This window comes from Leguminivora glycinivorella, chromosome Z (genome assembly GCF_023078275.1).
Source record: "Leguminivora glycinivorella isolate SPB_JAAS2020 chromosome Z, LegGlyc_1.1, whole genome shotgun sequence".
NCBI lineage: Eukaryota > Metazoa > Arthropoda > Insecta > Lepidoptera > Tortricidae > Leguminivora > Leguminivora glycinivorella.
Window position 1 is genome coordinate 33,513,973 of NC_062998.1, and position 18,462 is coordinate 33,532,434.

General features: G+C 36.6%; 1 long non-coding RNA gene across 2 annotated transcripts; it reads left to right on the plus strand.

The window, feature by feature from the left end:
• The first annotated feature begins 16,833 nt into the window (after positions 1-16,833).
• Positions 16,834-18,149, plus strand: LOC125241234. Of its 2 annotated transcripts, XR_007178729.1 has the most exons (3): positions 16,834-17,397; positions 17,483-17,550; positions 17,635-18,149. It is a non-coding gene; the product is annotated as an uncharacterized LOC125241234 (long non-coding RNA). The 2 variants fall into 2 exon arrangements; XR_007178728.1 differs by having other exon boundaries at positions 17,483-18,149.
• The last annotated feature ends 313 nt before the right edge of the window (positions 18,150-18,462 follow it).

Sequence of the window (18,462 nt, forward strand, 5' to 3'; positions counted from 1 at the left end):
TTCCTCCTGTTCGCACTTGTATCGTAATGTACTATTTCAACCCAGATTACATAAATTCACAGATTTATTCTTTTTTCTACTCGTCGTCTTTAATCTGTCAATTAAGACACCACAGACTAAACTGTAAGTAAGTACTAACTTTTCAGTGTTGGATAGTCTTTGACACTTGACAACTATAATATTTCATTACAGTTCACTGTAAGTCAACTAATAATTTTAAAGTTTTTTCTGCATCTGAAACACATTTTTTTATCTGTCGCTTTATCGGCCAATGAGAGACAGTTATTACAAACATTTAATTGTTTGACAGGAAATTCGATGTTGATACGACGGTGAACGACGCTATTGACATTAATTTTAACTTGAATGTTGATATTGTTCATTCTTTGATGATGATGATGACTCATAGAACAGTATTTTATACAAATGTGATATAATACAGAGCTTTTCAGTCGAGTACCATGTTTAGGCCACGAAACTTGGTGAGTCGCCTAATAAGTTACTCGTAGTACGGTACGAGAGTGAAAAGCTTACCTAATTATATCACTCTTTCTTATATTACACACAATATTTCATACATTTTAAACGCCCTGTAGTTTTCACAAAACAGTTTGTATATTGTATCTTTTAAAAATCAATAAAACAAAGCTTTGGTCAATATAGTTTCCAATATTTGAATGAACATGAAATTAGTATTCCTGCAATCGCCGAAATTCTTAATGGCCCCAGTTTTCTTTTGAGTAGATAGTATATATATATAAACAGATTAGAATAGAATAAAGATTAATAAATAACTTGCAACATTAAAACCGGATAAATTGAAAATCAAAGATCACAAATCGACAGCTAAGATTAAGTACCTAAGATAACTTTTCTTTTAATCCTCATTTGAGTGATAATCGGTTTTACTGGAATGCGTAATTTGAATTTATTGAACATCGCCAGATACCACATGTGCGTATATGAGGATTTCTTGAAGTTCCGTCGATACAGCGGGCGGTGGGCGGGTGGGCCCGAGCTGGACCGTGCGCGCGTGTGTGCGTATGTCTCGGACCCCGCACGTTACGCAGATTTCTCTAACGATTTTCCCGGAGTGTGAAATGTAAAATAAGGGGTTAGGCGAGCTTGAGTTCGCCCCTTCCCCTCGCTCCTCGCTCGCCAAATTGATGACCAGTTATATACAAGCAGGACTGTTAAAGTTAACACAAGAATGACGTAAGCTAAATATATTAGGTAGAAAATTTACCAATGTCTTTCATTTTCAAGACTTTATAATGTAACGAGTCAACAATGCTCTATCCAATATTAAATTTACGAGAGCAGCAACAGTTCAACATCAAATACCTACCTTAGATTGGATCCTACATAGCATTTATTCATGTGAATTCGCAGTAACTATAATCACAGAATATATAATAGTACAAGTACAGAAGGCTCACTCCTTTGATGTTCACAAAACGCCGCCATTCTAAATTCTTACCTACATTAACAAACGGACCGCACGCGTGCAGACGACATTGAATTCTATTGCGCCGCGCCAAGGTCGTCGTCAGTGAATGGGCCGCGAACTCGCGGCCGCCGGCATGTACTTGTAGCGCGGTGAAAGGATCGCGGAGTGAGCCGCCCCTGCTATAATGTAACTGTAGGTACTGTGGGTAGGATCATCATCATCCTTGGGTTATCCCGGCATTTGCCACGACTCATGGGAGCCTGGGGTCTGCTTTGACAACTAATCCAAGATTTGGCGTAGGCACTAATTTGGTACGAAAGCGACTGCCATCTAACTTTCCAACCCGAAGGGTAACAAGGCCTTATTGGAATTAGTCCGGTTTCCTCACGATGTTTTCCTTCACCGAAAAGCGACTGGCAAATATCAAATGACATTTTGCACATAAGTTTCGAAAAACTCATTGGTACGAGCCGGGGTTCGAACCCGCGACCTCCGGATTGAAAGTCGCACGTTCTTGCCGCTAGGCCAGCGCCTGAATGTTTAAGTTTATCTAGGGAAACTAATCATTTACTCGTACCTAATTGAAATTCAAGGTTTAGTACTTAATTACGTTAATCATGGTTTATTAATATTATATCTGAAAATGGGTTTTGTCTGCCGAAGCTGTCAGTGATCGATCGATAACCATAATGCAAAGTAAGCATGTAGTTCCAACAGTTGAAAACAGATGTCGCTAAGGGCACCGATCGAAAATAATACTCTTTTGTAGGTAGTGTAAGGAATTTCCTGAACTCTGATTTGGATGAACGAATCTTACTTATCTACATATGTCTTTCCAAAATTATAGATAAAAAAATGTCACTTATGAAGTATTTATGAAGCTTCAACTATTATTTTGAACTACAAGAGTCATCGAAGAATGTTCGATTGAATGAAATGATGAATATTGATGATTAGGTTTTATGTAGGTACCTACAAAATACACCTGTGACGGATACATTTATGAACGTAAATTTAATACCTTGTATTTCCATATCTCACAACTTGTTATAATGACACTCAAATAATAACCACGCACTCCATTCGCTCTCAAAGATCCTATCGATAACGAGCCTAATGGTAACACAGAAGTAACAATGGTCAGTTTTATCTAACAAGCCATTCGCATTGTAGACCGAAGGTACCCCAAGATAAGGTGAGACGGGCTATACTCCCACGTGTGTATTTATCACGTGGCCATTGTACTGAGTAATTCGATCAAACACGCCGCACAATAAGTTTGCTTTTTATCCTTGTTGTACACGTGTGACTTTCAGACTTATCCCGCAGGCAAATACTAATGTTATTAGTGTTCCTGCAGGCTTTAATTTTTTAAATAATCTTTATTTACAAAGTAATATGTAATATCAATTCTACTCCTACATCCCCAAATGGGGTAAGCAGAGCCCATTTGTTTTCTTTCTTTGTTATGTTTGTTAAGCATATTGAGTTTTCAAGTTAAATTTTGTCAAGCTCGATTTCTTATGATCGGATATCGGATTCGTGAGGAATTGAGGAAACTCCTCAAACCATAACGGTATAAGTACTTAATATTCATTTGTTTTTCCATAAAATAATCAAAAATGTTCATTAAAATCAGTTAAAAAAAACACATATCTACATAATCCAACATGTGCCTTTCATCAGAACCCCAAAGGCGGCGATTTTTTAGGGTTCCGTAGCCAAAATGGCAAAAACGGAACCCTTATAGTTTCGTCATGTCCGTCTGTCCGTCTGTCCGTCTGTCCGTCTGTCCGTCTGTCCGTCTGTCACAGCCGATTTACTCGGAAACTATAAGTACTACAGTGATGAAATTTGATGGGAATATGTGTTGTATGAACCGCTACAAAATTATGACACTAAATAGTAAAAAAAAAAGAATTGGGGGTGGGGCCCCCATACATGTAACTGAGGGATGAAAATTTTTTTTTCGATGTACATACCGTGGGGTATCAATGGAAAGGTCTTTTAAAATGATATAAAGTTTTCTAAAAAACATTTTTCTTAAAGTGAACGGTTTTTGAGATATCAGCTCTCAAAGTCGTAAAAAGTATGTCCCCCCCCCCTCTATTTTTATAACTACGGGGTATAAAATTCTAAAAAAAATAGAGGTGATGCATGCTAATTAACTCTTTCAACGATTTTTGGTTTGATCAAAGTATCTCTTATAGTTTTTGAGATAGGTTGATTTAACTGTAATTTTGGTTTGCTGCTACGGAACCCTTTGTGCGCGAGCCCGACTCGCACTTGGCCGTTTTTTTTTCTTAAATATTATGAAGTCTTTCGCTGGCTAACAAAGACACAAAATTCTTTAAATCCGCGCCTTCTTCGCCTTCCTCTTGCGCCTTTGCCAGAAAAAAAAACCTATGACATACATATAGGATCATATCATTTTAATACACACACTCCTTTAATTACAACAAAGCCGGGGGCCGATTTTTGAGTCTCACTGTCACTAAAATACCGGTTGAAAACGGTGAATTGCCTATTATTTTCAGTGACAATTTTCTGAATTCGAACGCCGTGAGACTCAAAAATCGGCCCCCTGAACCATATTTTGACTCTGTCAAATATTTTTTATTATTATTATTAATGGGCTAGCCAAAGGCAAGCACCGTCGATACTAAAACAAATCTTTTACTCTAGCATTTCGAAGACTACTGAACATGAGAAGTCTCATATGAAGTGTATGATGCAGAGCGCGGAATGCGCGATAGGTAATCAAAAGCGATAAGGAAGTAACAGTGGATGGCTGGCCGTGGAACCGGTCGCCACCCCCGACTAACTGTACCCGAGCTTTTTATGCGCCGCATTCCTTCGCGCCCCATCACTGTGATGCAATACAACCCCTTTCGGAGATTTGTTTTTACTAACTCTGTTTATTATTGTCATATTGGTTCTTATAAAATACGAAAGCCGAGCATGTACGTTCCGATTACGAATAATTATGTTATTTGGATATGACTGGTATACAAGTACCAGTGCCTAAGAATAAGTGCCTATCTTCAGGTAAAACTCAGATCGCAATCCAATGATGGATAACATTTAATGAATATATAAGTACAATAGGGAACTTGACTGTTCTTAAAATAAAATATTTTATACCATGCACGAAATAAAACATCAGATAATTATAAGAAAAACATGGACAGAAGTTATTTTAAAATTTAATTTATTTTCATAGTGAGGTAAAAACACATAAAAGTAACTGAATGGACCGTGACGTCACTCAATTAGATTCCATATTAGCGAGTCGTTCAATTCGTTTTGACAGTTCTTAAAAAGAAGCTAATTTGACTAGGAGGTAAGTAGCCTATTGTCTAAATGTATATACATACATACTTACATCATAACCTAAATTAATGCTGCAACTAAATAATATTATGATGATAGACGGAAGGTGGGCTAAACTATTAAATTGTAGGCTGTATTTGTCAAATAATTTCGTATGTGATAAGACAAATAAGTCTCCTGTATTATTTTGTTGTCTGTACTAATTCTGTTTCCCGTAAATTGTATAATTAATCTGTTGTTCATAAATAAAGTGATTTAAATAATTGGTAGATATTCTATTCTATAGCTTAAATTGCAAATATGTAACATCTATCGCTGCACCGTCGTGCGCCTTGCGCCGGCGCTCCTAGCTGGCGACGCCGGCCGGGCCCCACCAAGCGCGTTTGACTTTTTTTTGTAATTACACACCACCCCTCCCTGTGTGCGTGCTTCGCTTTTCTGAGAAATCTTTCGTAAGGGCTGCAGCATCTTCGCTAGTGTGCGTGAGCTCATCGCATATTTACACCTGTCTTGACGTTTCTGTGTGCGCGCATCTTTCACCGTGGTGGTGCGAGCGATGTTGCTAGATGCATTTTTTCACTGCGCTGGTAAATTTGACAACGTCGCGCAATTTGGATGCTCCACTATATTCAAGGCCGTAGATTGTATCCAAATCAGGCGCAGGGATATATTTTGTTATTTTGTTTTCCTGTTCTCGTGGATTTTTGTAAGGAGGGTGGTGGCGGGGGTGTATTAGATTTGGTTTCGAAATAAGACTGCATACATAAAGTAAAACATTCTACTTATATTTGTATGTTTGAATATTTTTGATGAACCTTATAAGGTTCATTATTTGTAGCCATTACATTTAATAGCTTTCAAAGGGAGTTAGGCATTTAACAAAGTGCTAAATAATAACACGTTTGCACCGTGGCGGCGCCGCGTGCGCAGCACGCTTCAGGAATGACTGTTCGCGGAATCAGAGCATCAATGTGACCTTCGCGCTTGAGGTCGAAGCGGAGATTGAGACCTAAGAAGTATTTGCCAGACTTCCTAATAATACCTAGGTCTTGGTGGAAGTTACAAAATTGTAAATAGTGTATCTACGAGTATAATTGTGTCGCTTAACTTCAAACCTGGGTAAATCCATTCTGCCTTAAGGTTGAATACGAGTATATAAAAAATATAATATGATCTGAAAGACCCAGTTTTGAAGTTAAGCGACACAATTACACGTCGGCGATTTAATAGTCGGAGTTATAAATATATAAAACGTAATGATCATGATGGATCGATTCCGTGAAGAATTAATAATAAAATTATTCATAGGTCGTTTAAAGGACTTAGGTAAATGTTACAAACAAAACAGTACATTAAGTATTGCTAAAGGTATGTGTAAGTAATAAATACATGTGTCAGTATACGAGTAGCTTCAGCTTTAAGAAAAGTAACTGTAGTGAAATTACTAATTGGAGGTAATCGTTGGCTAAATTTGACTTCAAGATATAGATTGGTAACGTACGTAACATAAAATGTACTTTAGGGTAAAATATAGGTATGATATGTATGACAAACATGCCATCGTTAGGTATAATACGTATCATGTGCTGTCTAATAGTACTTTTTACATCACCTATTTGGAAAAAGATGTTTATTTTTTGATCGGAGGGATGAAATAGATTCTTTTCCTCCCTGCTAAGAGCGAAGAAAAATGCTCCTATCAGTCTAAGTATACCACGATTTTTCTTATTTTTGCAAAACAATTGTTCAGATTAATAATAATTTGGCTCGTAATGAATTCCTTCACTTAGTAAAGCAAAATAATGTTCACCTTGGACACCCCTCAGTACACTTACGAAATCATTTTTAGATACCCTGCTGCAATCAGGATTCAATTATACATAGAATCCTTTATTTCGTCCAGGAGTTAATAATGTTCCAGATTGAAAACTGAACGAAATATTTAATTTTAAATGTAGGTACTTTGTAATAATATTTATATAATTTAGATCCCTTTGTGGCATGATTATTGTGAATTATTACTATTATTAGGTTTTTATTAAGTTACTACATATATGTATATATTACGTTGTGAAAAAGTCATGTTCTTGTTGCTATTATGTAAGCTTGATTATTCAAAAACATAAAATATAAATCATATCAGTGGCATCTTTGACGAATATTCAATTTATGAACAGTAAGCAGTTATTAATTATTATTTGTGGGAGAGACAATAAAAATAGCTACCTACCAGATTATGTTCACAAAGTGGTCGAATTATCGCCCCTGGGCAACAATAGGTTGGATTAGCATTAGCACTCTAGATTATTGTACATATTACTTAAGTGTCGCAGGTACTTTTAAATCACTTTTTCTTGGATTCGGACCACTTGCCTCAAGGTTACTCAAGCCGCTTTACTCAAGGTTAGTGGGCTGTCAACTGTCAAATTCCATATAAAATTGTGGGTTAACCTCGGGTTAACCACCCATTTTCGGTGATGCAAGTGACCCTTAATGAGCGGCAACGACTTAAGTGGCATAAATCCTGTAGTTTCCCCAGCTGAAAGAATGAATGACAAGAGCGTCGAGCGATCACGAAAGAAAGTAAACTCTAACTCCGACGCTGCTTCGTATTCGTACTTGGTATACATGTGGCGTTGTACGTACGAGACTACGAGTATGTGTTTATTGCTCAGACCCTAATAAAATGTTATGAATGACAAGGCCATTTAGCTCCGATATAGTATTTGCTTTATAGTGATATCGCACCGATTACCTACGAGTAAAGAAAAGAAAGTCAATTAGTTACACCTAAGTAGGTACCTGAAATGTTTCGAGTTTTTATATGTAGGCAAAGGCAATGAGCTCTTTGCCTGAATCAGTTTCTATCGATCGAAGCCTTGATGCGTTTGCGTAGGTTAAGGTATCTAGAAGGCAGATAGGTAGGTAATTACATATACCTATATATTATATATATGGATTATGTTTTTTGTTCTTTCACAGACTTGAGATATGATAGCAAAACTAGGTAGATGAGAATAAATTAATGTCTTCATATTAATTCAATTATTCTTAAAGGTGTATTCCATTGCAGACCAGTGTCACTTAGGAATATCATCAGTATCATCACCAATGTTTTCGCCATAAGGCTTCGATGTCACTTAATCAAAATCATAGGAAAAAATCTATATTTGTATCTTCATAATAATCCAAAGCGAGCACTGCTGAGCTGACCAATGACCATGTATAATGTTCGTACATTTGACGAAATGATTACAGGTCTATCTTTAGCTTTGATTAAAAAAAGGTCGAGTGGCAGGCGTCGCGGCGCGACACTCAGTGGAATGAGTCCAGTGACCTACTCCCGGGCTGTATTCCCTCCGCTGCCCGATTTAGACACTCGCTCTACTCGTGTCAACCAATTTGAGTGCGGACCTTTGAGGCTGGTACCCAACATGTGTAAACAAAGATCACGCTTCAAGCACTTGCTAGGAGTCGAATAATAGAAGGCGTTCAGGAAGTAATAGGAACAGAGCTTGAATTCAGTGTTATTTTCTAGTATCGCGACAGTTTTCGAGTTCGCTCACGAATGCTCAGGTGGCATTAGTGAATATGGAAGCTGTAGCAAAAAATGGGTTATCGAGTATCAAAGTCGGCACGAATTTTGATAAATTTTACTCGTATTAAGTATTAGTGCCTGTATTCGGTCGAACATCTTGCCTGGGGTTGGTTAAAGCGAAAAATTGAAACTGTTGGTTTTACAAAAAAGCATTTTACTTATATAAATACGATATGTACTTCTTTCAAAATAATCGATGTAGTCTCGGTAGATACTAGTGTTATCTAGTTTATGTATTATAAAATATAATAAGAAAGGTGATAATTTTTAAGAAAACTAAACCGCCTTTGGGGTTCTGGTAAAAGTGCTTGCGAATGTTGGATTATGTAGAAGTATGTAGGTATTTTTAGGGTTCCGTAGTCAACTAGGAACTCTTATAGTTTCGCCATGTCTGTCTGTCCGTCCGTCCGTCCGTCCGGCCGTCCGTCCGTCCGTCCGTCCGTCCGTCCGTCCGTCCGTCCGTCCGTCCGCGGATAATCTCAGTAACCGTAAGCACTAGAAAGCTGAAATTTGGTACCAATATGTATATCAATTACGCCAATAAAGTGCAAAAATAAAAAATGGAAAAAAATGTTTTATTAGGGTACCCCCCCTACATGTAAAGTGGAGGCTGATATTTTTTTTCATTCCAACCCCAACGTGTGATATATTGTTAGATAGGTTTTTAAAAATGAATAAGGGTTTACCAAGATCATTTTTTGATAATATTAATATTTTCGGAAATAATCGCTCCTAAAGGAAAAAAAAGTGCGCCCCCCCCCCTCTAACTTTTGAACCATATGTTTAAAAAATATGAAAAAAATCACAAAAGTAGAACTTTATAAAGACTTTCTAGGAAAATTGTTTTGAACTTGATAGGTTCAGTAGTTTTTGAGAAAAATACGGAAAACTACGGAACCCTACACTGAGCGTGGCCCGACACGCTCTTGGCCGATTTTTTAAAACTGCTTTTAATGTCAATCTTTGATTATTTTATGGAAACACAAATGAATATAAGTATACCGTTAAGGTTTGAGGAGTTTCCTAAATTCCTCATAAATCCGATATCCGATTATGTATAAAAAATCGAGCTTGACAAAATTTGACTTGAAAACTCAATAAGCTTAATAACAAACATAACAAAGAGAACAAATAAATGTCACTGTTCTGAACGGAAATGCATGCGTTCTTATAAAAATACCAAAGTGAGTATAAGTGTGCCTTTCAGATTTGAGGAGTTCTTTTCTAATCATCATCATCAGTTCCACTGCACCAAATGTCACTGTCCTGAACGTAACTGCAAGCTGTTCTTATAACAATACCAAAGTCATTATAAGTGTGCCGTTCAGATTTGAGGAGCTCCGTTCTGATTATCATCAGCTGTTCCACTGCACCAACTGTCACTGTTCTGAACGTAAGTGCATGCTGTTCTTACAAAAATACCAAAGTACAGTAAGTAAAGTAGGTTACCGCCACTCGTGGATATCCTAAACATCAGAATGGTTGTAGGTGAAATGTCGACATTTAAGATGGGTATAAGATAAGTAGTATATAAGTAGGTTCCTATGTGCTACGCGGACAAAGACGAAACTAGTGTGTAAATTCGTAAACTAGGTAAACTAAGTGAACTTACTTCTTTCTACTGTTCAGTGTATCTGTATGCACCTTTGAGTAGGTATGCAATCAACACATCGATTTTATTGTGATTAATAAATCCATAACAATTCCAATATTTACGTTAAAACATTTTGAATACTGTACATAGGTACTTACTTACGTATTGCTACTGATTTTGATAAAATTGGAATTCTCGTAAGTATAAGTAAGTAAACATAATTATGAATAATGTAGGTGCACCATCAAATCCGGCCATGTGTTTTCTGATATATTATATTTTTTACCGCAAATAAAAAAAATCCTGCAAGTTTGCGCCCCTTATGTAATATTTACTTACATAAAATACCTATCTAGAAAACGCTTACGTGACTATATTTATACCTATTAAAATTAAAACTAACTACTAACTAATGCAACTTATGATCTAGCTAAAAATAAATATCCCGTAAGGAAAAGTGCCATTGATGACAAATTATGACATGTTCTCGCTCGATCGCAAATAGCAATGCAACTCTTCCGTGGCCAACAGTTACGTATATACAGGATGTTCGGCACATGAACCGACAATATTTTTTTGGGGGGTGTGGTGTCATTTCTTTCCAATTCGTCCTTGCAGCCTTGGTCCTAAGGAGCCACAGTTCTGGAGATACGATTTTTTTTTCTTCCTAAATCATCCAAAATATAATATTCGTAGGTAGTCCTATAACTTTTTTTTGTATGGTGATAAATGCCTTTTGTCCGGGTATGGCTAAAACGTTTTTGGCCTTTGTCGATATATAGCCTAAGTAGCCTATGGTTTGATTGAAGTTTAGGCATAACGCGACTTAGTCATAAAACGTTTAAGGTATTCGACGAAACAGGCAGTCTACCCATTAGCCAAAAAGCGAAATAGTGAGTCCACTACATAGTCCTAATGCCCCTGTTGCTTGAAGTTTAGGCATAACGCGTTTAAGTCATAAAACGTTTAAGGTATTCGGCTAAACAGGCAGTCTACCCATTAGGCAAAAAGCGAAATAGTCGCTCTACTACATAGTCTTAATGCCCCTGTTGCTTGAAGTTTAGGCATAACGCGACTTAGTCATAAAGCGTCTTAGGCATACCCGGACAAAAGGGATAAATGCATAAGTTGTTTGATAGGCTTGCAAATTACAGCATAAAACGAACGCATAAAACTTATCTCAAATATCTGAAAGGTATTGCTTTATGTAATAAAAAAAAATTGAAACAAAAATTATTATAAAAAAAGTAAGAAAAAAATTAAAAAAAGTAAATTTACGTCTCGCACTGAATAACTTCAAAGAATGACAGACAAAATGTACAATGTCGATATATGAGTTTTTTTTTAATCAAAGACAGATAAATTCATAGTTGAAAACTAAATACCGCATCGAAATCGGATTTGTATTTTTTAAGATACAAGTTGCCAAAGTTGGGAAAATTTGCTTTATATGGCCACTTTGAAATTCCTTTGCCAGAAAGTCAGAAATAATATATTTTTCTTACACAGAAAAGTACATAGTGACAGTACAACTCAAAATAAAATAAAAAATTCCGAGGATATCATAATTTCATCCCTTAGGACGACGAGCGTAGCGAGGTCTGTTACGAAAACCGAAAAAAAATCTGTCTGATGTCTCTTACCAATGCATACTTCTAACTGTAAGAAAAATATAATGTTTCTGACTTTCTAGCTAAGGAATTTATAAGCGACCACATAAACAAACTAAGCCAACTTTGACAACTCGTATCTTAAAAACTACTTACTGGTCCGATTTCGATTCGGTTTTTAGTTTATAATCATGAATCTATTTGTCTTTAATTTAAAAAAATCATATATCGATATTATACATCGTGTCTACCGTTTTTTGCAGTTATTCAGTGTGATACGAAAATTAAAGTTTTTCCTTTTTAAATCTTCCCTTTTTTTCAATATTTTTTTTAAGTTACATAAAGCAATACCTTTGTGTCATACTTTCTAGCGGTGACATGATATCGTATGTTATCCAAAGCGACATCAAAAAAATGTACGGAAATTGTACTAAATTGTACGCTAATTAAAAAAAAAAGTACTACACGCATTTACAAGAAAACAATGATCAATATGTCACCGCCAGAGAGCATACTTTCTGGCGGGCGCTATCTATTTCACTATGTAACAGTCCAGTTTTCAGCTTTTTTATGAATCAGAAAAAATGTACGAGAATTGTACTAAGCTGTCCGATACTTAAAATAAAAATAACTACGCGTATTTACAAGAAAACAATGATTTATATGTCACCGCTAGGAAGCAAACTTTCTGGCGGGCGCTATCTATTTCACTGTGTAACAGTCCAGTTTTCAGCTTTTTTATGAATCAGAAAAAATGTACGAGAATTGTACTAAGCTGTCCGATACTTAAAAAAAAAAACTACGCGTATTTACAAGAAAACAATGATTTATATGTCACCGCTAGGAAGCAAACTTTCTGGCGGGCGCTATCTATTTCACTATGTAACAGCCCAGTTTTCAACTTTCTTGTAAATCAGAAAATATGTACGAGAATTGTTCTAAATTACATGACAATCTTAGAAAATGTTCATCACATATTTACAAGAAATTTCACCATGCCAACTGGTACGGTGAGCTACATAAGGTAGGTAAATATACCTGTATTCAATTTTGACCTGCATTCTTCCTAAGTAATAGTTTCGATATGTATAGTAGATATTTATAGACGAGACTGTAAATGCCCATTTGAGTCTTCGAAAACAGATAGCAAAATTGCGTTTTATCCACAAGAGTGCAAAGTAATTTCATACAAATTTTAACTTGACGATGCCATGCACTATTTACACGAACTGTTTCGACCCACTTTTGACCCCCTGTAGCTCAGTCCTTCATTCCAGAATACTTCTAAATTTGAACTTGGCAGGTTAATTTAATTATTTGTATAAATAGATTCATAATTACGTACAGCATGAAAACCTGCCAAGGTCAAATTTAGAAGTATTCTGAAACGGAGAACTGTATGTGGTAATTTCTTGGGAATTTCATACATTCAGAACGCGCAAATGCATTGTCACTTCATAGTTCATCCGCCATTAAATTTCACAAACGTCATTTCGGTCACTTAAAAAAAGATAATTAATAAATAATAAGAAATAAAAACAAACAAGCCACATTTCCAAGATCGTTATAAAGTATTCTATCAGGAAAACTTTACATACCCAATTAGCCGATATGAACTTGGCCCCCTTTTTAACAGGTATGTTTTTGGTGGGTAGCACGCCGCCCTTACACCTGTGAGTTTTACCGCTTACGTAAGCGACTTATGTAAAACTTTCAAATGGTGGTTTTTGTATATGCAGCTTACGGTAAGTTTTGACTTGGTACTTTCGTAAGCTGAAAACTTTAAGTGAGATGAGTACGAGTTTGCTTACGGAAGCGACTCACAGTTTATCGAAATAAATTGATAAGTTTTGGCCTTACGAACAAGGCGGTCGTTTTTTTTTTCATTTCAACTTTGCTTGCTTTGAACAATGTAGACTTTTAGTAAGTTGAAAACCACAAAACTTCCGTAAGCGAAACTTACGATAAGTTTTTCATAGGTGTAAATGGAACCATCAGTCGCTTACCAAAGATTTACGTAAGTAACTTACATGTGTAAAGGCGGCCTAAATGAAATCCATCAATTTATTTATAATTTATGATTCAAAATCATCATTTATACACAGGTAAATTCTATCAGCCAGCAGACATCAAGTTAAAATTTTGTATGAAATTACTTTGCACTCTTGTGGATAAAACGCAATTTTGCTATCTGTTTTCGAAGACTCAAATGGGCCTTTACAGTCTCGTCTATAAATATCTATACATATCGAAACATTACTTGGGAAGAATGCAGGTCAAAATTGAATAGAGGTATATTTACCTACCTTATGTAGCTCACCGTACCAGTTGACGTGGTGAAATTTCTTGTAAATATGTGATGAACATTTTCTGAAATTGTCGTTTAATTTAGAACAACTCTCGTCTATATTTTCTGATTTACAAGAAAGTTGAAAACTGGACTGTTACACAGTGAAATAGATAGCGCCCGCCAGAAAGTATGCTTCCTAGCGATGACATATAAATCATTGTTTTCTTGTGAATACGCGTAGTTATTTTTTTTTAAGTATCGGACCGCTTAGTGCAATTCTCGTACATTTTTTCTAATTCATAAAAAAGCTGAAAACTGGACTGTTACATAGTGAAATAGATAGCGCCCGCCAGAAAGTTTGCTTCCTAGCGGTGACATATAAATCATTGTTTTCTTGTAAATACGCGTAGTTATTTATATTTTAAGTATTGGACAGCTTCGTACAATTCTCGTACATTTTTCCTGATTCATAAAAAAGCTGAAAACTGGACTGTTACACATTGAAATAGATAGCGCCCGCCAGAAAGTCTGCTTCCTAGCGGTGACATATAAATCATTGTTTTCTTGTAAATATGCGTACTTATTTTTTTTTTAAGTATCGGACAGCTTAGTACAATTCTCGTACATTTTTTCTGATTCATAAAAAAGCTGAAAACTGGACTGTTACATAGTGAAATAGAGAGCGCCCGCCAGAAAGTATGCTCTCTGGCGGTGACATATTGATCATTGTTTTCTTGTAAATGCGTGTAGTACTATTTTTTTTAATTAGCGTACAATTTAGTACAATTTTCGTACATTTTTTTGATGTATCTTTGGATTCCATACGATACCATGTCACCGCTAGAAAGTATGACACATACCTTTCAATTGAAATATGTTTTGTCAAAATCGGACGACGTATTTTTTTTTTCGGTTTTCGTAACAGACCTCGCTACGCTCGTCGTCCTAAGGGATGAAATTATGATACCCTCGGAATTTTTTATTTTATTTTGAGTTGTACTGTCACTATGTACTTTTCTGTCTAAGAAAAATATATTATTTCTGATTTTCTGGCAAAGGAATTTCAAAGTGGCCATATAAAGCAAATTTTCTCAACTTTGTCTACTATCACCATGCAAAGCGGCTTGCTTCCATCCAAAAGTGCAGCTTTTGGCCAAAAATTCTCCATAACAAGTATGACTACTACACAAAAAAAAAATCATATTTTGGATGATTTAGGAAGAAAAATAATAAGAAATCGTATCTCCATGCAGAACCGTGGCTCCTAGGACTCCAAGGCCTGACACCACAAAGCCCCCCAAAGGTTTGTCGGTTCATGTGCCAAACACCCTGTAATATCAGTGGGTCCTGTGAATAAGGGCGTAACTCAAAATGACTCGGTGGAAAAGGGCTCAAGTGCGAGGTGGGACTTGTGCCCTTTTTCACCGAGTCATTTTGACTTATGCCCTTATTCACAGGACCCACTGATATATCGCCGCGTAATTATAGTAATTATGTCAACTTGCTTCCTTCTACAATACCTAAATATTTGTAAGTAATGTCAAGTCAAGGTTCAATACAATTTTTTTTTTCATGAATCTTAGCGAGCTCAGCGCGCCCTCTGATTATAAACCTCAATTCTGTGTAAGTGTAGGAAGTTCTGTGACTTTGATCCTTGAATTTGAAGAAGCAGACATGATATATACCTACCATGTTATTTTATTAAAATAAGTTCTAGATTGTGTAAAAACATCAAAAAAAAATTTTATGAGCGTAACTTGAAACTTGATCTAAGCATTTTTTAAATACCTACCAGTAGGCCTAGCACATGATTGCCGCGGGAGTATGTCGCCGCGAGATAGATCACACGTCTTTTTCTAGCTGTATTAATGACATAAGGACGGGTAGTCTATCTCGCAGCGACATACTCTCGCGGCAATCATGTGCTAACCCTGCTGATAAGATATTTATGTCTAAAACTACGTCTAAAGTCTTAGTGATGTTTGATCTATCAAACTAGGTTGCTACGAGATCATTTATATAGGTAATTGTGAGTATGTAAGAGCTTTGAGGGTACTTATCATTGAAATACATAATTATAATTAAATCAAAAAAAGGTAATGCGAGCTTCCTAATCCATCCAAAACACCTGTTTGCTTTTTATTCAGATCGATTAAGTTTTATACGTCAATAACACAATGTTTAAAAATAAGAGGTATATCTTTTATACTGTTAGCTTATCGAGAGGTAGGCGACAACAGGATTTTGATAATGTTGAAACGCGAGTGTAAAATCGCACAGCAAGCGTGGATAAGGAAGCGATCGGCATAGTCCGAGAAAATCGATGTCGGCACCCCTCATAGTTTGCATGGCCCTCGTGTCCGGCCGATAGGCGCACACTGCGTCCTACCCCCTCGAGAAAGCAAAGTGACCACCGCCAAACAGCCGCTCCGTCTACTTCCCACAGGGCGATTTAACTTGGTGTAGGAGAATGTTTGAAGCAGTGTGCAGCGTCCGAATTTGGAACGAACGCTGCAGAGACGGTGGTTCGATGTGTTTAGAAAAAATTGAAGGAACCGCGCCTGTGAGCCTCCCCGCTCCCTCCCCTCGGCCGTCCACGATGCAAAATTTTCAGTGCCCTGCGCGGGTCTCGGTCACTCCACCGCTATGTGATTTTGCTATAGGGTTCGCTTGCACATTATTTTTAACAATATATATCATGAACAGTTTCAATCTTAGACAGGAATAAGCTTTGATTTTTAATCTACACGCGGGTTCTTACAATTAGGTACCTGTAACATTATAAATATCCCACGTGTATATTAAAGAGTGTTTTTCAAACAGTTGCGTATACATAAATCGCAAAGTAATTATTTAGAGGTTATAAACAAGCAAAGTTTTAGGTTAGATAAATTATTTCATATATCCTCCACAATTTTATTTTTACAAAGTATATTTAATTGTACTTTTACTGTAACGTAGCAGATTTTTTGATAGTCGTAATTAAATATTTTGGATAGATTTAATTTTTGAATGAAACACTTCCTTCTCGTTCATTGCATTATCTGTTGCACTTCAAATGCACATATTTATGTTTATCTGTTGTAGGGTTGCCATACAACAAGTATTATTCGAAATTGTAGGTATTTTGGCTGTCATTCCAGGAAAACTTTGTATAGTTTTGATATACTTTAAGTATTGATTTTTGGAAAATATAATATTTTAGAGACATGATAACAAATGTTATCATAGGTTTTTTAAGGCTGTTCTGGAATGATATTTGTTAGGTTTTGTTTACTTCAAGGTCTGATACAGAAACTGGAGTAATTTTCATTTAATGAATTAGAGTATTTTATTGTTTATTCGTTTGCCACCCGGCTTTTGTTTTGGGTCCTTTAAATTCGAGATCATTCAGTGCGCCGTTCTTTCTGTGACGAGATCCTCTTGTATAGTGATCGGACGGCCGTATAAGGGCCTGGAGCCCGGCATGCCACGTGCTGCCGTGGCGTTCCATATTTTGTGTGGTGCGTTCTGTCAGTCTGAGTAAGTAGATTTCTTTGTGAGCTATTGATATTTCCATGGCGTGAAACGTGGAGAGATTCTTAACCATAAATTGGTTTATTTCCAGCTGGCAGAAACATGCTAAGGGTGGGAGTGCTCCTTGGAGATCCTCGGTCTGCAGTCTGCAGGTCTCCGGTGAGCTCGCTTACATTTTTTTGTTTAGTCTATCACAGTGTGTGAGGGCACTCGACTAATGTGACCAATTTATTTGTTTCATAGGAGTCGGGAAGAAGTAAAGAATTAGAGAATTGCAGAAGTAGATAATTAAACAAGAACCTTTACAATTTCAATGTGCAAGGAAACTTCTTTGGCTTACTGGCGCAAGGTGTCTTTGGACCTTGTTTTCGTATGGAAGGGTCAGCCCTGTCCACGTGGCGAGGGGGCGTCAGCACCGGAGTCCGGGGAGCAGCCGGCTCATCCCTGACAAGGTGTGTCTCCTGCCCGTTTCCTGCCGGTAATGCTGTGTAATTCAGGTTTTAATTTCTGTGTAAAGTAATTTCTGATTTCATTTATTTTGAGAATTCTGGTGCATAACTTTAGGTAAATTCATATTTAGTTTTTTGTAGAATAAATGGTTGTAAGAAACCTTTTCCTGGACCCTCTTAAAGCGGCCCAGCTTTACCACTGAGCGTAGTTCTTATTTCATATATGGTGTCAAATTTAGTATTTTGGAAACATTAACTTAAACCTATCTGTAAGGCAAGATTTTGGTATAATAAATATATAAAATGTGATATTGTTTAATTTGTTTCTCCTCTAGCTTTCCTCCAGCAAGTATAGAGACACCATTTAGCTTTTGTTTTATTATAAATTTTGTGCTAACGTGGGTGTATTTACTTTGAACTAGCCGGAGCTTTCCATTCTATTTTATTTACCCCCCATCAAATACACCTCCGTTACATTACTAATAGTTTTACTACGGTAAAAAGTAAATATAAGTGCGTGCGTGCGTGCGTATATCGGATGTAGAAAGGATTTCAAAGGAAAAAATCAAAGATGGCGGCGTAAATACATGGGATATCGATCCGACATCCGATATCGGATCGG